Source organism: Columba livia, chromosome 12, assembly GCF_036013475.1.
Source record: "Columba livia isolate bColLiv1 breed racing homer chromosome 12, bColLiv1.pat.W.v2, whole genome shotgun sequence".
In the NCBI taxonomy this organism is placed as follows: domain Eukaryota; kingdom Metazoa; phylum Chordata; class Aves; order Columbiformes; family Columbidae; genus Columba; species Columba livia.
In genome coordinates this window covers 13,120,741-13,138,389 of record NC_088613.1, presented here as the reverse complement: position 1 = coordinate 13,138,389, position 17,649 = coordinate 13,120,741, and the positions used below count along the sequence as shown (strand labels likewise).

At 35.8% G+C, this 17,649-nt stretch overlaps 1 long non-coding RNA gene across 2 annotated transcripts in view; it reads left to right on the top strand.

The window, feature by feature from the left end:
* The window catches only part of LOC110362874 (uncharacterized), a 91,463-nt gene that overhangs the window by 9,049 nt on the left and 64,765 nt on the right, over positions 1–17,649 (top strand). For both annotated transcript variants that reach the window (XR_010475689.1, XR_010475690.1), the window contains exon 2: positions 10,045–10,155. This is a non-coding gene — a long non-coding RNA (uncharacterized LOC110362874). The remainder of the gene's footprint in view (positions 1–10,044; positions 10,156–17,649) is intronic.

Sequence of the window (17,649 nt, the reverse complement as noted above, 5' to 3'; positions counted from 1 at the left end):
GCTGTAGATGGTTTGCTTGCGAAGATTTAGGCATGCTACGCTTCCATTTAAAACCTTTCCGTTTTTCATTGATTTCTGTCCCATCTCACTGAGTGTACTCTGCAGGTATTCTGAGCACAAGCACAAATTAGTTAAGAAACTTCTTAGAATACTTTATTTTTAAAAAGACAACCCCCCAAAACTACCCTTTTATATTAATTACAGCAGGTTTCCCCCTTATTATTCTCAGTATAAAATTACTGTTAGGACAATTAGAGCAGTGGAAAACACTCCTGATGAAGAGGGAAAGGTGCAAACCAAAAATTCCTGATTAAAGAGAAAGCAATAATTGATAATGGAACATGCAAATATTATTTTCTACCAATAGGTGTCAGTATAAGCTAATTAAGCTAAAGTATTTAATTACTTGTTTAAAGCAGCCATTAGAAAAACATCTTTAAAATAATAACATATTTTTTGCTGTTGTTTTAAATTATTTTAGTGGTTTTTAAAAAATATCTATCTGCTTGCTTTATTTTTATCTTCGAGAAAGGTAGTCTAATAACATGGTCTTGGGGCAGAAGTGAAGAATCATTTTCTTGCCGTCATTTGTAAAGTGCTTTTCTACCTTCAAAGGGAATGCTGAAATCAAAGTAGGATCCAACATGGACTGATTTGCATTGGTCCTGTTTCTGTGTGACTTCCCAGAGACAAGAGTGACTTGAGTAATCCGGATGCTAATTGTATCTCCTCATATTTTATCGTTTCAGGTAGGGCATATAACCATCTTTGTGAGGGTTTTTGGTACTGATGTCAAAGTTTCTGTTCTGTCCCTTTCCCGCTTTTCCTCCCTTTTGCCCAGTATAGCTGAATACGCACACCCCTTGCTTCTATGTTTAGCTTGTAGATTTTGTAATTGGTCTCCTTCTTTAAACCAGAAATTCAATAAAGCATTTAACAAGAAAAAAAATGCAGGGAAGCAAAAGGGCAGAAAATTATCCACTACCGCTGAATCTTGCCATTGCAGGTTTCATCAGCTGGACCTAAATTATAGATAAATGTTTATTGTTTAAGAATAGAATGAGCTATCATTACAGTACTTCTTTAGTCAGATATTCCCATTTAACCACCAAGGTTCTTTTCAAACTTGGCCTCACTAAAATATCACTAGCCAGCTTCATGAGCAAAGCCATGGAGTATCACTCTGCAATTTTTATGCAACTCAGCTCCTAATCTTCTTCTTATTTGGTGCCCTGTTGTAGACGTCTGTAGCCAACCATGTAATTTAATCTCATTCCTATTCAGTCTTAATGGAAAGATGACCTTTCAGCAGATTAGAATTGATTTGTTTATGAATCTGCTAGTCTTGTCAAAGCTTTGTTCTTACACACAATAATTTTGCTATCATCTCGCTAGTGCTGATACTTATCAGTGTATCATAGCAGCTGTAATATAGGGCTTTTTGTTAATGCTCCTCTTTTTTGTGGGATCTGCAAGGTGCCTTGCCAGGCACCTCCTCATCCATATTCTGTCATTCTCCAAAGCTTGCACAGTGTCACCTGTGAAGCATCCCTCCGTCTATTGCATGAAATGCCAGAGATAGCGCCCTCTCTTTTTCTTTCTCTGCTCCTCTCTCCATGGTAAGCGAACACATATATGCCAAGCAAGGCCATATCAACAGGACAATATGAAAAGGAAGAGCCCCTTGTCTACATCAGTAATGCTTTTCATCCCAAAATTTGCTTTCTTTCCAATCATTTTATGCTAAACATGGTTGTATCACAGCTGTATTATCTGTATATAGGCCACTGTAAAAACTTCAGATAGTGTCATTGCTACTTTTTATGGTGCTCACCAGATTGAACCCTTCATCCGCTTTACAGGCTCTCTTACTTTTTCTGTGTTGTCTGGGTGATGAGTTTTGTTGCAGTATTTTAGAACAATTGACTTGAACCTGTGACAGTAGGCTGTTTGTTTTTTTTAGGCTGTTTTCATAAGGAGAAAAAATAATGCATTTCTCAGGTTTACTAGGGAATGTGGAATTATTTTCTGTACAGCTTTTTCATTGTTGATTGTGAATTTCATATCAGTAGTAGCCTTTACATCTGAATGCAAGCATACAGATGTTTGTATGGAAGGGCAAATTTTAAGAAATATTAAGATAAAATGTACTTAGCAACATCCTGTTGGTGGCAGCAATAACTTATATTTAACTTGTTAGAAGTTGGGAAGATATACAGCTACTATGCAGTCTGCAGTGACTGCATGTAATACTGGGCTTGCTGCACATTTAAGCACTCTACATTCATTCTTATATCTTAATACCTATTTAAAATCACACATTGAGTGTAATGTACAGCTAATATTCTACATAAGTTTGCGAATAAGTATATGCCACAGATGTTTAAATTTCCAGACAAATGGCCCTGGTTCTGGTGTGGTTTTGGGGTGTGGGCTGATGTTGGGGGAGGTTGCTTGTTTGGTTTTTGTTTATTCACTTTCTCGTTTGGTTTGGGGATGGGGGGGGGGGGAGGTGTGTCTTTGTCTTTTTAAAAATTTTCTTTTAATAAGAAACACTCTACAGTACTTGTGAATTGTTGAGGGTTCATTAGTAGAACTTTTACAGCTTCTCTGCTCATAGTTATTACATTTTTGATACTGATTATAGAGTTGTTTTTCCAATAAAATAATCAATCGGAATAATTCCTTGCAACATTGTCTCATATGGTATGCCTTGCATAGTACCATACAGTGAAATGCATGGAGACACATATTTGAACACTAATTTGGGTTGGTAACAGTAATTGATCATAAAGTCAAGTTTGAGTAGAATACTTGCTAAACAGTTATTTGAAGTGGAAATAAGGTGTTTTAGTGTTAAAACTTCCTTAGACTTCAGGTTTTGTGTTAAGCTGTATGTTTTTATAAAGCTTAATCAGAATTTCTCACCACAAAATGTTTAAATAAAAATATCAAACAAAAAGAAACAAGAAATTATGGCTCCTCAAACAGGCTTATTTGTTCTCAGTATGTTTAAAAATAGGTACACCTAGAAGGATCTTCTGAAACCTGAAATCTTTTTTTCCAGCTATGAGAAAATGGTTCCCTTTTTAAAATTAAAAGAAACTTATTCTACCAGCCAGTATTGTTTTTTCTGCACTTATAACATGAAAATATTTTTTTTCACATGCTCTACTCTGATAGCAAGCCTTATGTCAACACTGAGAGCTGTATCACCTGAAACATAACTGCCAACTTTCACAGTAAATGTTACTAAATATAATTTGTCTATGTGGAGCTGTTCTGACCTCACTCTTTGTTTTCCCTTTGCTGTCTTTCCAATGCAGCCCTTTGTAAGTGTTTTCCTTGGACAGTGGATGTGACAGTTTTTAGATTACGTACTATAATTTCTCACTTTATGTCCCTCTGAGAGAAGGGACCTGGAAGGCTCCTTCTCTTTACAGATCATGCAAGTGTCATTTAAAAAAAAAATGCTGTCCTTTCTCAACTAAAGCAAACAGTCATTTTCTTGTTCCATTATTTCATTAAAATATTTTAATACGTCCTCAGAAATTTATAGTTATATATAAATCTCATTACGTTTTATACTATAGTGTAGCATTACCCTATAGTACAGTAACAATTTCTGAGGTTGTTTTCCATAAGCACTTTGATACGCATCTTTTGAAGACACACGGTCATGTGCATGTTTTTCACTGAATGTTTCTGTGCTGCAGCTCCTGATCTGAGCCAGGCAATGCGGAGGGTGATGCATAACTTAGGAATGCCTTGGTACAGCAATGACTCCCAGTAGCAACCAGTTGCCAAGTGTGTCTGTCAGGGTTAAGTGAGGTACAGATCTGTATTTGGCAAAGGACAAAATCAGTCCAGACAGAAAGGACAGACAGAAAGCAGCTGTCCCCAAAATGTTAATGAACTGTCAGAGCTATTTTAGTTTCAACCATCTGTACTCAAAGGGAAGACAGTCTGTCCAGAACTCTGTCTGTTAGAGAAAATCTAGATAAGATGAGAACACCTGGGTTCTCATCGAGTTCTGACTGCTGGTGGCTTTATCACAATTATTACTTCTTGGGTAGTAATGCAAGAGCTTAACTTCACTGTCAGGTCTTTGAGAAAACTGCAGCCATTCCTGTGGAGCGCAGTGTGCTCTGCACAATAGTATGCGTAGGTGTAACTTTATCTTAGTACTTACGGTCTTTTCACTTCTAGAAGAAATTCTTCTATTTCTGGTCCTCCCCTTTCTGGGAGCAGACTAGCCTGCCTCTTCTGTCTCTTTTTCAGCACTACCGCAGATTGTACAAGGTTAGTCCAGAGATGAAGCTGTACTTCCAGAGAATGTGCTTTGTTGCTTCATTATTTGTCTGACTGGAGATTTTGTTCGTTTATTTGCTCTCCCCTCTACCACCTCCCATTTCAGATTGAGAGATTAAGTTTGGAAAAACACTTCAGATCAGTTTGCAATGATGGGGGTTGCTTTTCTTCCTGGTTACAAAGAAAAAAAAAGTTACTGAGCTATGCATTTACAGCATCTCTAGGCTTTAAAAAATGAAACAGTTCCTATTTAGTAGAGTAATTGTGACATCAGTAAATTGAACCAGAAATTATATGCCGCCCTTAAGGATAAATATTATGAATACTTAATGCCATGTAAGGTTTGTACAGAATCTCCTGTATTACTACTTTTCTGAACAAAAGCGTAGCTTTCAAGACTTTTTTGGACAGTTGCTGAATATGTGTATGTAATCATTAACTTTCATCTAACATATCCAACACACTGTGTGTTGTTACCTCATAAATGCAAGTTGCTTTGCATCCGGAGGTCCAATACAATCTAATGAATAACATACATATGTTAGTTTTTATCTGAAGTCACTCTTCCAGGCTTGTAGATGTTTTCTTATCTCAAGATGAAATGTCAAGATGTGAATGTCTGTTATTTCCTTGTTCTTATTTTGCTTCGTTAAATATGAATTTGTCTCAATAAGAAACTATTTCTCATTATGTTGTTATACTATATCATATTCTTCACTGAAGATAGGATACTCATGGAATTACTATTAATTTGGTTTGTTTGGTTTGTGTTACTGCACATTGCAAATGTATTTCTTTGTAAAGGAAGTCTTCCAATATTTTGCGGTTGTAGAACTAGAAAATATATATATGTATATATATATATATACACACACATATATATATATATATATATATATATATTTTTTTTTTTTGTCCTGAATGAGTAGTTGAAGGATTTCCCCACCCAATCTTTAGTTACTGTTTTTCCCTTGATGCTTATTTTTAAGCAGGAGCATATTTGGCTGCAATGAGAATGGCAAATACAAAGCACACACAGGCTGATTTTCTGCATTGTCTATACTCTAAGCCAATTGTGTTAGCCAAGATCCATGCCTAAAATAAATACAGTTATTTTTATTGTTCTGGATATATTTTCCAATATATACACTGAATTGTGATAAAATTGTTTACTTTGCTGTCACCGCTTATAGCGTCTCACATCCTCTACAACAGACATGTGAGAGCAGGGTAGGCAGGGACATTCTGATTGCTGGCTTAAAAGCATTCACTATTTGAGGAACCAACTAAACACCAACTCTTTTGTGAGTGCTTAGGTGGGTAACCTAGGCAGTGTGATTTTTTTTTTTTTTTTTTTTTTTTTTTTTTTTAATCCGTCTTTCTGAACAATCTTTATCTAAAAAATAATCCAGAAGTCAAAGGCTCCTTGATATGTGGCCAATAGGGCTTCTTTTTCTAGGAAAAACTCGTGTCATGGTGCAGAGCTGAGGAGCTGCCTGGTGTGCTGAGGCAACAGGCTCATTCATCCTCAGATCATGGTGACATCAAGATTATTTAACTTGCTTATTTTTTGCCATGCCTGTTTAACTATATAAAGTTTAAGGGAAAAGTACTTGTTACCAGGCTTGAGCAGCAAGCTTTTAGACCTTCAGAGAAGTTACAGGTGCTTATTGTCATCAGTTTTGTTTAATATTTTGCTTTGAATTGTGTCTCCATCATCTTTCTTCAACATTTGAGACTGTTCTTTCTGAAAGAGAGCTGGTTGTGTTGAGTTATGGTCTCCATACTGACTGATTTGAGGTTGCATATATGAATGATAATTGAGATCATCATTTAGATTTAACTGAAATAAATTGTCTTAAGATATCAAAAACGTAACTGACTTGACAGACATTGGAAACTTTGTGGGAAGTTGGAAGGTGCTAAGCAACTGGGAAGGAAATGTGAGTGGCTGTTTTGTGATTTTAAGCTGGAGTTTGGCATTATTTAAATTCTTAGAGTGTTAAATGTGCCACAATATATTGTGGAAGAATTCTTTAACAATTCACTGACACTTAATGTTAGAGAATTTAAGTTGGTTGCTCTTCAGTGTCAGACCTGGTTTTCCTCTTCAGCTTACAAAGCACTTTCTTAATTAGATTAGTCTGCCATGGGCTCTTGGCAATTTCAAATGTTAGTGGCAATAAGAACAAATACAATTAATTAATCCATACATGAAAAAGGAAGGGATAAATGGTCCAGTTACCCTGACAGGAAAAACTCTGCTATAACCTGAGTTATGCATGGGTTATGCAAATATGTCTACTGGAAGACATGGAAAACTTATTATGGCATATACTTTGAAATTTACTCTTATGTATAAAATTGCAATCCAATTGCCTATTTTGTGCTTACAAGGGGTACAAATTTTTCCAATTAAGAAAAGTGAAAATGACCTCAGGAGAACCTTACGTCCTTATTACAAACATTTAAAGTTGGCATTAATATTTATTTCAGTAATGTTGCTTCAAAGTATAGTCTGATGTTTTAATTTTGCATGACATTTGAAAAGCAGCATAGTCTAAGTGATTTTTCTATAAATACGTTGACTGTATAATATTAAAGACTTTATTCTTTGGTAGAAGTTAATAGCACTGTTACCATGGAACACTTATTCCTTTAATTTCATGTAAATTTAAGTTTTATGATGTTTGCTTCTCCAAGATTATATAATCCCTTTTTATTGAAAAGAATCACAATTATGCAAATGATGATAGCCAAGGAGACAAGCAGCAATTCACTGCAACGGACAGGCTGTTACTGTAAGAGTTTATTCTCAGTGAACATAGCAGGACCCCCTTTAAAATAAACTTTTGTTTAAAGAAACCAATTTGGCATAGTTTCTAAAAGAAAATAATTCATTCAGACAGAAGTTTCTAGTCTTAGGAGTATGTTCAGTAGCATCTTTGAGTCTTTTTCTTGACAAATGCTTTATTTCTGTACATGGAAGATGGAAAAAGGAAAACTTCAGCATGGGCTCTCCTGGCTTTGCTTTGAATAAAGCCTGTAAAAGATTTGCCTTTCTACAGAAGGCTATTAATGGAGCTCAATAATTATCTGTAAGCATGGAGTTATGCAGTCTGATAGTCACCAGTGACAGCTCTGGGAAGGTAAAATAATGCTCAAAAGAATGGTCTGGATTACTACTAACCTCCCTCCAGAAGGGATTTATTTGGATCCAGCCATGTGCTATGCATTTTGCTTACACTCCAAATGATGCCATAGTCTCCTGTATGCTTTGGAATGCACTTTAAAATGTTCACAGATGGCTTGAGAACATACTTAAGAGCTATCTCTCCTTGGATATCTTCCCTATGCTTGATGGGAGAGTTATGCTGTTCCAGCTATGGGCAGACTTGCAACTGCAGGCACTGTATGTGCTGTTCTATTGTGGAATTCCTTTTGCTTTCCTGGTTTCCTGTACAGTGAACTAAGAAGTGTTGGAGGAAGAAGAAATAGCAGCTGGTTTCTGAGGGGAAAAGGTTTCTTCCTCACACCCTTGAGCTGTTAAGGAGCCCCAAGGGAGATTGTGGAAGAGAACATAGGAGTTGAAAGTGGGATTTGAGCTGGTTGGAGAGTAAGCAGTGTGTCACAAGTCCCAATGTAGCACAGCTACAAGAGCAGGTCTTGTGCGTGAGCTGCCAAAATCCTCTCTGCCACTCCATGCTAGGTAAAACATGTAACACCAAACATATGTTCTTTCACCTATTTAAAGGTAGTTGATAGATGTGAATAAAATCTGGGACTAGGGCTATATTCTTCATGAAGAAAACCAGATGCACTTTTTCTTCTCCACTTTCTCTTCCAGTGAATCAGCCAAGGGAGCAGCCTGGGCAGGGATCCATCTGACTTTAAGGAGGCTGTTGTTTCAAACACAGTTGTTACAGTTGTGCACAAGCTCAGGAAAGTCTGATGGCTGCCAAAAGTATGAAGAGTGTTGATAGATTCTGTGTACTTTAAATCACAAGAACCGTCAGAAAGCTTCATAGATACAGATAATGGTGATCAGTACACTCTGGAAAATATTTTTTCATAGTGGCTTTCCCTCAATGAAAATCAAAGATTAAGTAAAAAGCTTCCCCCACCTCAAAAAGGAAAACAAGCTTCAGAATTTGTTTGATAAGTGTAAAATAAAGAAAAACTCAGGAGTTTAATTTGCACTTCTCAAAGCATTTTATAAATGTGTTAGATAATAGGTATGATAAGCTATATCATTTCATAGGTAGGTCAACACATATTGACACCCTTCTTGCTTTGTGACCAAGAATTATTTTTACATTTGTTTACAGAACCTATAGGAGGTTTGTAAACTGAAATCTTTCTGAAGATCTTGGTTTAGGAATAATGAGTTACCCTTGGGTAAAAAAGTTAAATACTGTGTCATACTCATATGACACAGACTTGAATGAACAGAAGAGAGAGATATCGAACATGCAGACATCCCTTTGGAAGAAGCAAAAAGCACAGAGAATCTGCTGGACTAGCACAGCTGTGTTTTTGTTCTGTTTGTGCAACAGGAGATTGTGGGGGCTTAGTGGGAAAGACTGAGAAGATTGTACAGAGAGTTACTGGTGAACTTGCTCCAAAATACCTACAGATGAAAAATCCAAAGCTTTACACATATGAGCTAGGATGAAATCTCTATTCTTAGATTTCTCAACTATTCTTCCTTGAAGTAAAAAGATTATTTTTTTTTTTTTTTTTTTTTTTTTCCCCTTTTGGAACTACTAATGCCAAGTTTTAGCCCCGAAACCCGGAAAACAGGCACCAAAACCTACAGGCGTTAAGTATGTCCCTGTATAAAAGCCTTCTTGATATTTACTGTAACAAAGTTTTGAAGGAATGAGTCTGTGTAAATAAATGGTAATGAAATAAAATCTCCCTTTCTCCCTGTCCCCACCTTCCTTTCCCTGGAGTGTTGTTAGAGTTAGGCACAATGAACTACTTTTATTGTGTGCAGCAGTTCACTCAGATCTATTTACTGTTAAGAGAAACTTTACTCTTTAGAAAACACAACAAAACATATATTTGTGTTTCATTAAGTATCTTATCTAGATGAATATTTTAGTTTCAAAAAAACAGTTTCAAATATTACAGCTATGTACTTTTAAAAAATTGTTCTTAAAAAAGGAGTATGAAATAGCAGACATTCACTATTCCCTCCATTTAACTTATCTGACTCTCCTGTTGGTACAGCTGTGAAGGGAGACCACAACGTTATATGTAGCCTAAAATTGCTCAAGATTTGAGAAATCCCTCCCTAAATTTGTCGGGCTGGGATTTCTTTCTCAAATCCAATATTCTTAGGTGTTTATACTTAGTAGATTATAAAGCATTCCTAATAAATTCAACGAGGCAAAAACACGCCCATGCTGAAGGCAGAAAAGTACTCCAAAAAGCAAAAAGCCTGAATTTAAGAATATGTGTTAGATATAAAGCTGTATGAAGTGAAGAGGTAGGAAAGGGAAAGTCAGAGAGGAGTGATGAAATAGAAAATAAATAAATACTAAGTATAACCTGAAAATGTTTCAAAATAAAAAAGAAAAAATAATTTTAAAAAAGTAAAAGTTATCTATGATTTTTGTACCAGTGTCTAAAAGAGGAAATAGGAACTTCTAAATTCTGTGCATTGCCAGTAATTTCTTTTAGACTTTTGATCACGGTCTAGAAATTTTTCTTGTACTGTCTTTGCAGGATCACTTGGAGATGGCTGGCTGAGTTTCAAGTCCTTTTTCTCTTGGGAAGTCAAGTCTTTTCCAGCTTCCTAGTAATTAAAAAGAAAAAAAGACGACTCCCGCTGTGAAGGTATGACATATCAGCAGAATTTTTATAATGCTGCAACAGAATGATTTCATAAGCTTGGTAGTATAAAAAAAAATTATAATCAAGCTAGTGCTTTTGTTCTTCATTACATCATAGTCTCTAGATACTGCTTGCATTCTTGCATGGTTTTCCTTTTGCGACTTTGAGTTCAAGCATTTGTATGAGAATGTGTGTGTTTATACTTTAAAGTTCACCTCTCGGAGAACAGGTTGTTTTCTGTATTTCTGCTGCATTTGACTTGAAAATATTTTTTTATGTTTTTAAGCTTCTCAGTTTTGTTGTCTAGTTTATAAGTCTGTGTTCTTCAGTCTTCCTTAAAAATATACAAACTAGTTATTCTGAATTCAGTAACCAAGTACTTGACTACAGGTGTGGCCATTTGATCTTTTGTTTATATAAAGTAATAAAAAAGGAGGCAAAAGTGTTCTCTGGACAGCAGAAAAACCCTGGTAATTATGATAATTCAGAAAATACATGCTGTGGGTTAATCCTATTGTCACAAATTACTGAACAGAGTTGTTAGCCTGGAAATAAAATACAAGCAATCTTGTATGTGATTGAAGTCTCCAAAGAGAATCTCACTGTAGGGCTTTATATGTTGTATGAAATCCAAAATATACAGGTGGTGGTGGGTTATAAATATAGCTAGAAAGATGTGCAGCTAAGTCTCTACTGCAATGCCATTTTACACTACTGTCTGTAGTAATCACAATTCACAATTTGGCCCAGAACAGGAAAAAAAAGTATTTTTGAAAGAAGCAATAAGTAATCCCAGGAGAATGAATATTCCATCAGGAGAATATAATGAGATGAAGTATTCTATTTATATTTGTATTGAATTCCTGCTGTGAAAGGAATTGCTACAAGTTTATGGCATGATGTAGAACTTCATGTTTCTTTAGCTGAGGTGTTCAGGTGTTTAGGCAGGCTTTTGTTCTCAGTTAGCTTTGTTTCTGTAACATTAGTTAACTTTGGCTGTGGTTTACCAAGAAGTGTGACTCACAGCTGTTATAGCTACAGGAATAATTCAAACCACAGACAAAAATTTAGGGAGCTTGGAACCATTTCTGTTTGTAATGTTTTTACATCATGTATCCTTCTCTCTGAAATGTTCTTTTCTCCATGCCACAGTCCTCAGTGTAAGCTGCTGCTTAAAAGAAAGGACTTTTTCCATGGCTTAGTTTTGATCCTTGAAGCTATGGGTCTTATGGGTATCAGGTGCTCTATATACTATTTTTGAGACATGGTCTGAAATCAAATGATCTTATTGTGCAATGATCTTTTATGAAGATTGAGAAACTCTGTTATCATCTACTCCGGTATGCTGGGATAAGCAGAACTAGTACAGTAACTTATTTCATCTTCTTAGCTGTAAGATTTGGACCTTGGTATTTAAAAAAAACACCTCTACTAGAACTCATTTAGAAACAAAATTAATAAATTAATAAGTACAATAACTGTTACAGCAATAGATATGCTGGGTAGGGTAACACATACACATAAACACATTCAAAGCCTATGATTGTCTTTTTCGTTTTCCTAATTGTGTATGATGCGTGTGACATATAAATAATTATCAAACAAAAATGAAAAAATATCCATTTAAGTAGGAAAGATGTGCCTGTTTGGAGATGACAGAAATGCTAAAGTAAAGGAATTCGTAGTCTGAGTTGCCTGAGGTCTAAGTTTCCCAGTTAAAATATTGCCTTCATTTCCCCCTCCTTCAGAAATAGAGGCAGGTGCTTTATTTTTGCTATATCTATTTATGAAGAGGCAAAATTTAGGAATTTCAGGATGGCTTCCATTCTCTCTATTCGTTTATACCTTTTCTCATGCTAATACGACTTTTGAGACTTCTGAACAAAGCTGGGAGAAAGACTCTCTTTTCTGTTTTGAACATACACAATTAATTCAACAGTATCCAAAAGGGGGATTATTTTTTGGGTGTTCTTTTTTTGTTTGTTTTGTTTGGTTGAGTTGGTTTTGTTTGGTTGTGTTTTTTAAATCACATCAGTATCAAAATCACTGTCTGTGTCATTTGGGTTTGGTGTTTTTGTTGTGTTTTTTTTTTTGTTGTTGTTTGTTTTTTTTTTTGTTTGTTTGTTTGTTTTTAGAAGACCTTTTCTTCTTTTTATGCTCATAAAATATTTTCCAAACTTTGTGAGAAACAAAGCCTTTGGGTTATTTTTGCTTTTGTTAAACCACTGTCAGTTAGCCTTTGATAATTGGGGATTCTTTTAGTACTGCTCCCATTTTTTCATTTTAGTGGGTTTCTAATGTAAGAACATATTCACTAGAAAGGATCATGGGAAGATCTAAACTACAGAAAAAAAAATACATGCAGAAAAGATTGCAAAGTTACTGAAGAACTCCCTCTCCTACTGCTTGGAAATCTTCTAATGTCTTATAAGACTTATTTATTGCTTGCTTATATCTACTTGCTCTTCTTCCACCATGATAATTCTTCTGATATTTACTTCTCTGGTGTCTATCACCCTCCTGAACTTGTAGAAGCCTACTTCTTGTGAAGCCTTTGTTTTTCTGGGATGAGCAAGCCAAGAATTTCTAATCCTCATTAATTTAGCGGAACTCTGTTTTCCTGACCCCCCCCCCCCCGTTGCAGAACAACTTCATTTTCCAATGTTTTGCAGTAGTATTAATATTTCTTCATTTGTACTTCTTTGAGGTGTCTATATCTATCTATATCTATTTGAAATGTCCTCAGATGCATCCTGCCATTCTTTCTGGTTTCAGCTACAGAAACAGAACCTTATCCTTTTCAGTTATTTACATACAGCTGAAATTCTCTTTTGTCTCTTAAGTGAACATGTTGAAACATTTTATTGAGCTTTTGTATTCATTGAGCTGTTTGTAGCAATTGTCTCTTGCATTTATAGGTACAGAATATTGAGATATTTAAATTATTTCAAATGGTCATAAAATATTTTCTTGTAGTATGAAGACATAGTGTACACAAAGATGCCATATGAAAGGTTTTACTAGCGCTCATTTAGGATGCTTGCCAGAGCTGACTCATAAGTTTTGCTGTTTGTGAGTAATGCTCCAATCTCATACACCTGCTGCTGTAGCTTTTGTGTTGTTCCACATCATTGTGCATGGTTTATGGCAGTAGTCTGAGCACAAGATTATGTGCTAGAAACCCCAGAATCCTGATGCATGTCATAGATATTGCTCTGACTGGTTTGGATACAAATCCACATACTTGGAGCCCTTCTAATGAAAGACCAGCACACACTTTTTTTTTTAAATAAGGAACAGATTTATTGGTTAATAAGCATTCAAACCCACATGCTAGCTATCATAAATGATAGCAAGAATCCAGTATCAGAAACTGCAATGACAAAGTCAATACGATAACCACATTATGAAAGATGTATGGTGCCATGCATTCAATCTTTATTCAAAGAGCTGAGCCAGGAAAGGTCCAAAGATGGTTGGAGGTCAAATAAAAAGTGTGACTTTAATAAAATCATGGTAGGAAAAAAAAAATTCTTGCTTGCTGAATAAAACATCTGCCTTTTATTTTATGTCTGTATGGCCATAGAACACTGTTGTCGGAAGAAATTTAGTCCTTTAAAAAATTATTAATCCCTTCATCCTTCCAGGACTTGAGAACTCAGTTTTCCTAGGGGACACTTTTAGACCACTAAGATTTTTGAGATGTTACTCAGTGGTTGTTATTAGGTTTGCTTTTATCTGTTTATTTAAACTTATTTTTTTAAAACCCTAACACAAAAGGCTTGAAAGTTCAAATATGAACAAATACTAGCTTTCAGCTTTATATGCTCTTGCATACATTCATTCTGGAGCAAATAAGAGTTAAAGACAGTCATTTCATTCACCACCAGGTAATCCATGTTTAAAAGTTTTAGTAAGGCCAAGTATCCTTATGCTCTTCCAGCTGCAAAAAAAATCTTGTGAACTGAATGTGAATGACTTAATATTGGTTTTGCTCAGTATCCTTGTGATCGTGCGGGTCATGTTCTAACAACAGTCTAAAGTTAATTCAGAAAGTCTTATATTGAGAGAAATGAAGTGTTACTACAGGACTATCTGATTTTACCAAAACAGGTTGACTGTCACCATCTGAGGAGCTTCATTGTAATGTCAAGCTAAATAAACATAAAGCTTTTTCCTTTCCTCATGTCTCCAGGTTTTCAATCACTAGAGTAGAAGTGAGAGGAGTATATGATTATGTTGATTGGCATATATAGGAGAAAATTAATTCATTTAATGTGGAGGAGAAAGAGACTTAAAGTAGATTAATGGCAGAGGGGCAGTATGATCTTAATAAATGATTTGGAAAGTCTTAGAAATATCTACTTGGAAGTATCTAGTATTTTGGTTTTGGTTTGTTTTTTTTGTTTTTTTGGTGTGTTTTTTTTTTTTTTTTTGAGAAATAATCTTTTTCAATTGTCTTGAATGACAGGTACGAAATTGCAAAATCTGATACTTTGTGAGAGGAGGATGGTGAAGGATAACAAAGCAAGTGCAATAACAGAAAATAAGAAAAAGATGTGGATTTTATTTCCTATCTATTATCTGACAGCTTCTGTTTTATTGTCATACTACATTTTTCTTATAATAAAACAAGCTACTTTTATTCATAAAAGCTGCACTTTTACAGTGATAGGAAAAGGAGAATTTGTGGTTTTACATCCCTCAGTGAGAGAGAGAACACCACAGAGGGAGAGTGGCAGTCATCTTCTTTCTCTAAAGAGACAATTTATTTGTTGTCTTGCAATGACAAACATTCATCTCGTTCTGACCCTTTCTCTCCCTCTCTGTACCTCCTTTCCTCTGTCACTTTCTCTCTTTCTCCCTCTTCCCCCTCTTTTCTGTAAAGCTTCTGACATCTAATCCAATTACTTTGCAGTTTGTCTTCACCATGCCTCAATTTTCCTTAGAGAATATTTGAAAGTGTTGGGTTGCGTGTTCTCCTTTTGTGGACTGCCTGAAGAGTACCTCCGCTCTCTCTCTTGAGGAGAGTTTTGTGTCAGACACCCACAATGAATAGCAAAAGCCTGTCTTTGACAGGAATACATATACTGACCTTCAATTAAGCTGCAGGTTAAGACAATACTGGAAAATCAATAGCTCATTTTCTGTCTTTTGTGCTGAGATTTTGATGTTTACTAAGATAAAGGATGACAACGCTAAAGGCAGGAATCTTTGCAGAACATCCATTGATGTTGCCACAGGCTCAAGGGCCAGGTACGGCCTAATCTTTGCAAAGCTTCCAAACACCAATATGTCAATAGATATCAACTGTAGCTTTATATGACATCCACTATCTCTGAATTTTCATCAAGTAGCATTTTCTTGAGTCTTCTGACCCAGAGATTCCCAGAAAAGGTCATGAATAATCAAAACTCAGTTCATTGGAAGTTACAGTTACTGTGATGAAAATCTGTAGCATGAAGGCTTAAGCTGCTTGTATCTAATTTTTAGGTTCAAGCCCTAACTTGCAGGTTCTGGTGTCTACAGGATTGTTTTTCTTTTTCTGTGTGTGGGAAGGGTGAGTTTTGTTTACCTGCACAATATAAATCTACACTGATAGCTGCTTCCTTGTCTCGGTTCTCTCAGTCATCTACGCACCCAGAATGGAGAGGGGACACTGAACTCCACTTTTTCACACACACCTATCTGGTGAGATAACCTCCAACTAACATTTGCCTAATTGTACATATGACATCAATGGATTAATTAACTTGTGAGACCAAAGTCAGCCGTTCAAGGCAGGACATTTCTTACAATGGCAAAAAAGAAATAATAAGGCAAAAGATGGATAATTTTGTGTACAATAGGAGTAAATGTATCTTAATGGACCTTCTTTCTTATTTTGACAAATTTTGAAATTAACAATACTTTCTAATACAAATATGTTTTCTGCCAAATGAAAAATATTTACAGGAAACACTATTTAAATATTATGAGCATCTGTTAAAAATGCTTGTAACAGGGAAAGGGAAGGACATGACCCCAATGTGGACACATTTAGTCCTGGAGTTTCTCCCTGTGCCATGTCAGGAGAACTCACATGGTGAGGCTGTCTGCCAGGGAGAGGCGCAGCGGGGGAGACCAAAGGAAGAAAAAGATGCAAATTGGAAGGGCAGAATAGGAGGGGAGAAAGGCTAATTATCTGTCTTCCTCCAACTCCCTTTCCCCATCTACTGCTGTAATGACAAACTGTTTGACCTTAACTGTAGCTGGAAGTTATTATAAGTAATACACTGGATTTAGCATAGATGCATTCATGTGGGCAAAATAATAGACCAGGCAAGTCAAACTTCAATCACAGGACATAAAGTATTTGCAAAATATCAAAATGAAAATATAAATATATATATCCTAAATATATTTAGATTTTGACCTGAAAGATACTGTCATCTGTTCTTATTAAACTTCCATGAACTGATAACTTGTAATAAATTTTATTCAAATACAAAAATCGGATGTAAACTTGAACTTAGGAGAACATTTTGATATGTTGTGCAATGTTGTATTGAAAACAGTCTATAGCTTTGTCCTGATGTCTGTGTTAGGCCTGTGAATTACACATTTGTTAGTCTTCCACGCTGACCCAGCTGGATGGAATAGTATTAACCAGCTCTGACTGGCAGCCTCCAGTCCTTGACTAAAGATCTGGTAATTGCAATGTGAGACCCTGAAGGAGAGAAGTGTAAAGGTCAGAAAAATTATAATGTCCCTTACAAGCTACTGGGGGGAGGATTCCCAGGAGTCAGTCTGCCTGTTAAGCAGAGAGAAGTGGAATAGTCATGTGCGATGGAAGTGAAATGTAGACATGTTCATGTATATGAATAAGAAATCTTCTGCTCTTTCTGTGTTTTGTACTGGCTCCCAGAGCACCTTTTATTTTCTTTCACATTTTTACAGGTTAGCATCTCTCCTTTCTTCAGGTCTATTTTTTTGTGAGCCCTGCACATCACATTCTAAAAAGAATAAAAAAGGGTACAATTCTCCCCAGGCGAGGTTTCTGCCTACCCAATAATCCCACTGACATGCTGCTTTCTGAGGCACTTGCTGTGCGGGAGTGCCAGATTTTACAGAGGCAGAGCGTGCAGGAGTGCTGGAGGCATTCTTCTAACGAGCTGTCCAGGTTACTTTCACATTCTGTATTTTATATGCCTCCTTGATTCAAGAGAAGCCAAATACTGGGATCTCCCTACCATTTCTTTCCAAGCACATTTTAAAGAGAGAAGAGCCTAGTTATTTCCTGAACTTTTTCAGTCTTCAATTTTCAGTAGTAAAGGTAATAGTAGCATGTCATAATTTATGGGCAATGAGTGTTCATATCTTTTAATATTTGACATGATGATTCCATTCCAAATAATGCACACAAGTTTGTATCTTATGTGACCATTTTATTATAATTTTAAAAACTGAAAATAAACTCATTTTTTCCATTGATCACAGAAAAGCAAAGAAGCAGAA